The sequence below is a fragment of the Diadema antillarum genome, unplaced genomic scaffold (assembly GCF_040938485.1).
Source record: "Diadema antillarum isolate AM-2024a unplaced genomic scaffold, OU_Dant_1.0 seq00000102_RagTag, whole genome shotgun sequence".
NCBI lineage: Eukaryota > Metazoa > Echinodermata > Echinoidea > Diadematoida > Diadematidae > Diadema > Diadema antillarum.
In genome coordinates, this window is record NW_027271189.1 from 894,145 (window position 1) to 904,854 (window position 10,710).

Consider the following 10,710-nt stretch of genomic DNA (forward strand, 5'->3'; position numbering starts at 1 on the left):
CTGAAACTTCGAGATTTCCCATTGGAAAGTTGTTTTGAGCCTTTTAAAATTTTGACGCGCGCTTACGCGCACTTAATGATGTCCTAGGTAATTAGCATCAAAAGAAGTAAGATAGAACGTGACCTGAACTTTATGTCCACAAAAAATGATACAGAAATGACCTTTAGTTATGAAGTTATGATCGATCATGTAACATGGTCCAAAAATCACAAAATGGCGCCTAGACGACGTCATAGATATGTTACTGTCATGAAAACCTTATTGTGGCTAGATATTGTCATGAGACATGTTCCCTGAAAATGTCATGTTATTCCGTAATGTCATTCTTGAGATATTGATGACACAAAATTGTCCAGAAAGAAAGAAGAATAAAAAGAAACGAGACATGAAAACTCGTCACATTGAGGACGAGTTAGGTGATACGCTTGTGGTCATGAGATGACAGTCATCTGTGATCGACAAAGAAAAGAATGTGATATAGGCACCTTGAAGTTATATTGAGCGTGCATGCGAAACCGTATCTGTAACCACTCGACCACGGGTCATCCACGGAAATGGTAAGACAAAAAAACAACAACAATGTATAGATATAACGGGGGGAAAGTCAATGCCCACTCAACTAACGTGGCCGTGTGAACATCTATTGCATTGCTAGACGGAAAAGCGGCCTTGTAACGACTGAGGTCGCTATGCCATTTCTGGCAACTTGGGAAAAATACGTCCCGCAGACATAAAACCTATAATCGGCTGGTTTTGATACCTTGCCTTTAATCACAATTTTCAGTGTAATGACGTCATCAAATTACAAAACAATGACATGGTCTTGAAAGAAAATTGTTCAAAGTACAACACCTCAGTCGTCGTCATTACATACTATGATCGGTTTGACAAAGTCAACCTGCAAAATGTTGCTGCAGTCGAAGCAATGTGGTCTCCAACACACAAAAAAGAGGGATATGGCGTGTGTGTGTGTCTGTGTGTGTGTATAGGTGCGTTTATATACGAACGTGATTTCTACATGGACGAATATGTAATACAAAATTGAAGAAAAAAAAACAGTAAAGTAGCTAATTATTTTGTTTCGTGATCTTGTGGGGTTCGAACCCGCAACCTCACGTCTCTGAGACGTCGCCTTTAACCACTCGGCGACACGTCTCGACGGGAAAATATGGGGAACGTTATGGACTTGAAAGACAGTTGTTCAATATATAACACATTCATCGTACGTTGTCAGTTTGCTATTGACATGACGATCTATCATTTGAATATGAGGCAGGCATTAGTACCTGTATGAAATTATTATAGGCATGGTTATCAAATTGCCCTAAAATATCCTTATAATTGCCTTATTTTTACACACAGTTACGCTATCCCTTTAAACTCGTCACAGTTTAATCAGAATCATTAACATCATACATTAGTACCATATTCAGTTCCATAGCTGATCACGTTTGCTAATCAATTAAGAGTAATTGTCTAGCATGTGTCATATGGCCAACCTGTATACACACGTATATACACACACACAATGCTAAATGTATGTATCAAACATCTGTAACACAGCTTTGAACTAACTATAGGAATTATCGCTGCACTTATCATCCATACTTTTTATCACTATCTGAAACTCCACAAAAACCACTAATTGACAAATAATCATCAATACAGAAGACTGAATACCTTTTTTACAATGTATAGCTTGTTACATGTATAAATCAGCACAAAGTAACCACGACTACATTGTGTTACTGAATTAATATGAACAAATTTCATGTTGTGACAGTATACTATATCAGTTTGAAAAGCCCAACCTGCAAAACTATAATTTTGCAGCAGTCGAAGTAATGCAGTCTCCAACGCAAAACAAAGGTATACTGTGTGAGTGTGTGCGTATAGGTGTGTTTACATGCAAACGTGATTTCTACATGGACGAAGGTGTAGTACTCTATTGAAGAAAAAAAGTAAAAAAAATATATTATTTTCTTTCGTGCTCTTGTGAGGATCGAACCCGTACGTGTGCAACCTCACGTTTCTAAGACGACGCCTCTAACCACTCGACCATACGTCTCGACGAGAAAATTAGAGGAACGTAAGCTTATGTACGTGAAAGATGAATCAGGAATCGTTTGGTCCGCATTCCATTCTCATTTTCAGTTTTAAATTGCAAAATTGTCAACCTCATGAGGAGATTTCAAAGAATAAAATGCATGATTACTGCAGCTTATTGTCACAGCTACAACATAAATAAGTTTCAGAGGAAATGAAGCAAAATCAGCTGAGATAAAGGTGCTTAAACGTTGTCAAGTCAATGCATGGTTTCTAAAAAAATCACCTCCCATAGACATAACACGTAAACTTGTCCGATTTTGCGTCTTTACCTTTAAACACAATTTAAAGCATGATGACGTCATCAAATTTCAAAACCATGACATGGACTTGAAAGGCAAATGTTCAAAGTACAACATATCTGAATTTGGGATAATATTGAGCTTAAACAACAGAGATACGAGCAAATGAATGTCAGAAACAGTACCTCAAAAAAATTAATTCCACTTTTTTGATTTCAGATGACGATATGATGACGTCATAATGTAATTATGGAAATAATGATACTTGAAACGTCATGTCCAATTTATATGCTTTTGTAATATGCAATAAAAACATAGGGTCACCTGACGTTTTAAAGAGCTATGGCGAAATAAACAAAGACATGTTTTTTCACTATATTTGCACATAGACGCGCAGGCGAAATTTGAACTTTGACGCAAGTGCATTGCTTTGTTATTTGTAGGAATCGATTAGAAATCAATGGATATTGTTGCTCAAAGTATCAGGAATCCAAATCTGTCAAAAAAAGTGTATTTTCATGTTGCTGACGCGCTGTGCGCGCGAAAATGCGCGGACGGACGCGCACGCGCAAAATTGTTTGAAACGCATAAAATTGTCTGAAACTTCGAGATTTCCCATTGGAAAGTTGTTTTGAGCCTTTTAAAATTTTGACGCGCGCTTACGCGCACTTAATGATGTCCTAGGTAATTAGCATCAAAAGAAGTAAGATAGAACGTGACCTGAACTTTATGTCCACAAAAAATGATACAGAAATGACCTTTAGTTATGAAGTTATGATCGATCATGTAACATGGTCCAAAAATCACAAAATGGCGCCTAGACGACGTCATAGATATGTTACTGTCATGAAAACCTTATTGTGGCTAGATATTGTCATGAGACATGTTCCCTGAAAATGTCATGTTATTCCGTAATGTCATTCTTGAGATATTGATGACACAAAATTGTCCAGAAAGAAAGAAGAATAAAAAGAAATAAAGAGAGATTTTGACAATCACAATAGGTGATACGCTGATAGCGTATCACCTAATAAAGAGAGATTTTGACAATCACAATAGGTGATACGCTGATAGCGTATCACCTAAAAAGAAACTAGACTTGGAATTTGTCAAGACTGACAAGTTAGGTGATCCGATTTTTTTTAATCAATGATTCGAGTCCTGATCGCAATAGGCATGACCATATAGGTTTCATCTGTGTTTAGAGACATTGGACGTGTGATATTTGGATTCTCATTTAGAAAAGAGAGTTAGGTCTGCTATCTCTGTTACCAAATTCGGTATACACTATAAAGAAGATACAGAATGAAGTATATTTGACCATTGACCCAACTTTGCACAGCCAAGATGGCATCTGACCAAAAAGTGGTTATTTTGTGAAATGATTCTTGTAACATGGCCTTTGCGTGTGTAAAATATGGGAAAGATAGGACATGTATTCACCAAGATACAGGTTAAAACATTTATGACCTTTGACCCTAATTTACATACCCAAGATGGTGTCTGATTAAGTAGTTGTTATTTTATGAAATAATGTACGTGACATAAACTAAACATGTGCCAAATATGGGGATGATAGGGGCTGTTTTTCTTGAGTTATTGCAAAGAAAGTTGCAGAGAGAAAGAAATATCTCAATACATCGAATATAAGTTTGATGTCAACCAAGTTTTTACGTGATCTCGGCATCGTATGAAAAAATGAAGAATCACTGATGATAGCCCAAAGTCTCAGCTACATCATATTAAAATCTGGGAGAAATTTACAGAAGAGTAAGTGAGGTAGTGCTCGATAAAGAAAGTCATGTCAATTTTCATTTCCAGAAAAATTCCCTCCCATAGAGATAACACGTAAACTGGTTAAATTTGACAAGGTTACATTATATCCATTTTCACGTGGTGAAGACATCATCCGATTAAAACTTTGATTAACAAAACTTAAAGAGTATTACATTGGCTACAACATACTAACATCTGGAAGAAATTCACCGAAGGGTAATTGAGCTAGTCGTCGATAAAGACAATCATGTCAATTTTCACATCTAGAAAAATTCCCTCCCATAGAGATAACACGTCATAATAAAGATAAAGAAAGAAGTACATATGACCTTTGACCCTACTTTGCACAGACAAGATGGCAAGATGGCATTTTTGACCTTTGACCCTAATTTACATACCCAAGAAGGAGCCCGATCAAGTAGTTGTTATTTTATGAAATAATGTACGTGACATAAACTAAACATGTGCAAAATATTGGGCTGATAGAGCTTGTTTTTCTTGAGTTATTGCAAAGAAAGTTGCAGAAAGAAAGGAATATGAAAATACATGGAAGATAAGCTTTAATTTCAACCAAGTTTTTGGGCATGATGCCGACTCCGTATGAAAAAACGAAGGGCACATTAACGATAGCCCAAAGTCTCAGCTACAACATACTAAAATATGGGAGAAATTCACCGAAGCATAAGTGAGCTAGTGCTCGATAAAGATAGTCATGTCAGTTTTCATTTCCAGAAAAACTGCACTCCCATAGAGATAACACGTAAACTGGTCAAATTTGACAAGATTACTTTAAATCCATTTTTACGAGGTGATGCCGTCATCCAATCAAATTGTTGTTATTATATATCTGAAAGACCATTTAATAAGCTACAACATATTGAAATTTGGACGTAAATCAATTAAAGAAAAAGTGAGATATGCTTGAATGAACTTGAAATTTGATGACGTCATTTTGAAAATTTACTTTTTTAACTTTATTAAGAAATTTGATATCTTTGAATGACTTTTTCAGTATCGCCAACCCATAAACTGACATGTACAACTCATCAGCTTTCAGAATATGTAAAGAAAATGGGGGGTCACCGTCCATCCTGACGAGTAAAATCGGATTTAAAATTGGCGGTTTTGGGGCATTGTTGTACTGTATATCGCCATTGACGCGCGCGCGGAATTTCAACTTTGACAGTCCCGTATGACGTCATATTGAGTCGGATTGACTTGAAACTTGCTAGAAATATTCCTTGACTTTTCAGACATCCGATAAATGTAAAAAATCGGGAAATTTCTGTTGCATATGAGCTGTACGTGCGTATATGTGCGCGCGCGTACGCGTCCGTCCAATTTTTTCAATTTTTCAAAAAATGCTCCAAAAAAATTTGAGCTTGATTGGAGCATACAAATATTTCAACGCGCGCGTACGCGCACGTCTTTACGATGCGAGGAATTCTGAAAATATGGGTAGAATTCCCTTGAATTGAAATTTATGTGACGTAAATTTCATTGAGAAATTCCACTCCATTAATGAGATATGATTGAAAATGTGTTTTCATATAATGACGTCATAGTGACGTCACGGTCGACTGATCACTACGATTTTACTTGACATGTCGTCTTTGGGACATGATACACATATGGTATAAGTTTGACATTCATAGGCAATGCACTTTCTGAGCTTATCTCTACACAACTTTTGCGGAGAAATAAAGAAGAAGAAGAAGAAGAAGAAGAAGAACTAGAGATTGTAATTTGTCATCACTGACAAATTAAGGTGATCCGATCTTTTTTTTTTAATCAATGATTCGAGTCCTGATACTGCAAAGTCTCAGCTACAACATATTAAAATCTGAGAGAAATTCACCGAAGCATAAGTAAGATAGTGCTCGATAAAGAGAGTCCTGTCAATTTTCACATCTAAAAAAATTCCCTCCCATAGAGATAACACGTCATAGCGAAGATAGAAAAAGAAGTACATGTGACCTTTGACCCCACTTTGCACAGACAAGATGGCATCTGAGCAAAAAGTGGTTATTTTGTGAAATGATCCCTGTAACATGGTCTCTACGTGTGCAAAATATGGGAAAGATAGGACATGTATTCACCAAGATACAGGATGAAACATCTATGACCTTTGACCCTAATTTACATACCCAAGATGGCGTCTGATGAAGTAGTTGTTATTTTATGAAATAATTTTCGTGACATGAACTAAACATGTGCAAAATATGAAGGTGATAGGGGCTGTTTTTCTTGAGTTATTGCAAAGAAAGTTGCAAAAAGAAAGAAATATTTCAATACATCGAAGATAAACTTCAATTTCAACAAAGTTTTTTTCACGTGATCCCGACAACGTATGAAGAAACGAAGGGCACACTTACGATAGCCCTACATCTCAGCTACAACATATTAAAATCTTAGAGAAATTCACCGAAGCATAGGTGAGCTAGTGCTCGATAAAGATAGTCATGTCAATTTTCATTTCCATAAAAATTGCACTCCCATAGAGATTACACGTAAACTGGTCAAATTTGACAAGGTTACCTTCAATCCATTTTTTCGAGGTAATGTCGTCATCAAATCAAAATTGTTTTATTACATTTATGAAAGAGTATTTCATAAGCTACAACATATTGAAATTTGGGTGAAAATTGGCAAAGGATTAGTGAGATACGCTCGAGTAAACTTGAAATTTGATGACGTCATTTTGAAAATTTACTTTTTTTACTTTATTAAGAAATTTGAAATCTTTTAATCATTTTATCAGCATAGCCAGCCCATGAAATGACATGTACAACTCATCACCTTTCAGAATATGTAAAGAAAATGGCGGGTCACCGTCCATTCTGACGAGTACAATCCGATTTAAAATTGGCGGTTTTTTGGCATAGTTGCACTGTGTATCCCCATTGACGCGCGCGCGGAATTTCAACTTTGACGGGCCCGCATGACGTCATATTGAGTTGGATTGATTTGAAACTAGGTAGAAATATTCCTTGACATTTCAGATATCCGATCTGAGTGAAAAAACGGGAAATTTCTATTGCATATTAGCTGTGCGTGCGTATATGCGCGCACGCGTACGCGTCCGTCAGATTTTTTCAATTTTTCAAAAAATGCTCCAAATGGTCTAAAACGTGTGCAAAAAAATTTTGAGCTCGATTGGAGCATACAAATATTTGAACGCGCGCGTACGCGCACGTTCGAAGAGTACAGATGAATTTTGAGAACATGAGTAGAATCAACTTGATTCGAACTATATGTGAGGTAAATTTCATAGAAAAATTCCATTCCATTAATGAGATATGAATGAGAATGTGTTTTCATATAATGACGTCATAGTGACGTCACTTTCGACTGATCACTATGATTTTATTAGATCTGTCGTCTTTGGGACATGATACATATATGGTATAATTTTGACATTGATAGGATGAGGACTTTCTGAGCTAACCTCTACACAACTTTTGAGGAGAAAGAACTTTTTTTGTGACAACGGGAAGTTTAACACTAGACTTAGAATTTGTCAACACTGACAAATTAGGTGATCCGATTTATTCGGAAATAAATGTTGTGACTACTGACCCTAATTTACCGAGAAAAGACATTGTCTGATGAATCACTTACTTTATGAGAAATATATGTGCTTGACATGTACTAAAATTTCCAGAAAAAATGTACTCCCATAGAGATAATACCTCATTTGCACAACCAAAATGGCGTCAGACCAAATCGTCGTTATTTTATGAGATGATACATCTATCGAGGTCCATGTGTGTGTGGAAAATATTTACATTTGACCTTTGATTCCACTTTACACAGCCAAGATGGCATCTGAGCAAAAAGTTATTTTATGAAATGATTCTTGCAACATGTTCCTTACGTGTGCAAAATGTGGGAAAGATAGGACGTGCATTTATCAAGATACACGATTAGACATTTTTGACCTTTGACCATAATTTACCTACCCAAGATGGTGTCTGATCAAGTAGTTGTTATTTCATGGAATTATGTTCGTGACATGAACTAAACATGTGGAGAATGTGTGGTTGATAGCCATTGTTGTTGTTGATTTATTGCACAGAAAGTGGAAGAAAGAAAGAAAAATAAAGAGCCCTCGGAATAACGAACTTTCGGATATCGAGCTGATCGTAAATTTGAACTGTAGTTAATGGTTAGGAAATACACTCGGCTTGCCATAGTTTGAGCGTTTGTGCGTGACAACGTCTTCAGCCCACAGAACTCCTTGTAAGACTGATGTTCTGTGCTTCCGCCTATGTACCTACCAAACTGCGTGCGCTCTATACACGTACACACATGTTCTCCGATCCCTATACCGTGTACGTGTATACAGTACGCGTGTTTACAGTGGTACGATGTGCTACAGTACTTTGTATGCAATCACGACGTACGTAAAGCTATGGTGTGATGGTAACTGTAAACTTTCTACGACTACTCTACGTCTAATTTCTTCCTAGCCTAAGACACGACCTTTGTTTGACACTGAGTTTTCAGCTCGAGTACCATACCAGGTAGGTGCACAGGCATGTCTAAACACAGACTGTCCCCCTTACTCGATTCTTGGTATCTGGCCCCACCGTATGCACCACATGCAGGCCCCCGCAGCTATTAAAGTAAAATCAAGGGAGATACCTCCCTGAATGTACGTTGTAGTGCGTATGAGGCTGTTGGTCGCAAGCAAGGTTTCTAACGTAGTTACGTAGAATTTAATGTTAGACCATGTTACCTGAATCTATGGGCAAGGTGAGATTTGTAAGAAGCCTAAGTTCCATTCAATTCCAAAGAGATAGTGATTTAGGGGTAGTAGTAGAACTAGACAGAAAGATCCGTCTGTCCGGAGGACTCTTTTATATTTTGCCATTAACGCTGTCCCCCGTAGACAGACGGAAGGTTGCAGTACCCATTGCTGTGTGGATGTTCTTAACCACTGTCTCTATGGAAAATTGGGTGAGGTACCTCACCCTTCTCGATTGCGTCTAATTCACGGCCCTAGGTCGGCAAATTTAAGCTTGTATGGTGAATTTATTTTTTTATGAATAGGTTACACTCACCAGATTAATGAATAATCCAACATTTTAGGAGAATTTTCAACGTAAAACACAGCCTGTCGCGTCGTCACATTCAAACTGCAGAAACATACACTATGAATCTATTAGCCAATCACATGCGAGGTAGTTTCTACGTGTTTGTTTTACTAAAACACGTACCTCGCATGTGATTGGCTTAGCAATTGTTACAGATTCAAAATGGCGACTTACTGCTCGCGAACGGCGATGTTGCGATATCGATAAAATTTCTGCATTATAACCGAGGTTATGTGAGTATTTCGATTGCACAATGTGAGAAATTTATCCCAAATATTGCTGCATAATGTGTCATGTCATGTCATACTTGTTTGAATGTAAAAAAGCTGTCTGAAATTTGGTTTATCGTAACGTTTGATCTGTGCGCGACTGCTCCACACAGGAGCCGCAATCATTGACTTCGGTCTGTATACGGAGGGGATCCGTGAAGCCAGACGCAGTCTCCGCGGAACATTCCCCGACGGACAGATACAGACCGATCTTTCGGTCAATAGTAGAACGTACGTCAGTAGGTCCATGGGCGAAATACGGACGCCATTTCTTAGCTAACAGATCGATAGAGGGCGTATTTATGTGGTGTAATAGCAGTGATTTCTGTGCATGATATGAATACAGAGCTACCAAGTCTCACGCATTGTGAGTGAGACTCAAGCATTTAGGGGTCGTCTCACGATCTCACGCATGGCACCCATTTTTCTCACGTATGGGGCAAAGTCTGGAATTAGGGCCCATAATAAGGAGCATGGTTCAAAGGATTAAAGTGATAGTTACAATTGAAGGTAGACATAAGGTCTAGGCCTATATTTTCCTTTTGTCTTTCAAAATAAGTAAAAGAAAAGATGGTCGCTTTATTATGCACCTGATCGTGCCATTAAGACTAGAACGGTCTAAGAGCTAAAAATTGAACTTGGCATCCCTGTGAATAGATGCTCTGTACATAGATGCACTGCACACACTCCATTATGGTGGAGGGAAATTTATCTTGTACACTGCCACTTGACAAGGGATGCCAAGTTCAAACAATTTTTATGAGTGAGATTTTCATAACTTGGTATCTCGGCGTGCGAATGTGCGCGCGAGTGAGGGTGTGGGAGGGTTTTTCCTTCCTGTGGCCTCCCACGGTAGGGAGCTTTTTCAATTTTTTGCTCTTAATGGTGCGGTCAGGTGCACACTTCAGTGATTATTTTTTTTCTTATTTTGACAGACAAAAGGGAAATATACCCTCAATTGCAACTATCACTTAAATCTTTTGAGCTATGCTCATTATTATAGGTCCAAGTTGCAGACTTCGCCCTATGCGTGAGAAAAATGGGTGTCATGCATGAGATTGTGAGATGGCCCCTAAATTCTAGAGTCTCGCGCAGCATGCGTGAGACTTGGTAGCTCTGCTTGACAGAGGTAGGCACGTAAGCAGAAACCTAGAACAGAGTGAGCGTGACGTGATCAACCTAATATGATGAGCTCAGTCATAGACTCTTTCATGGACT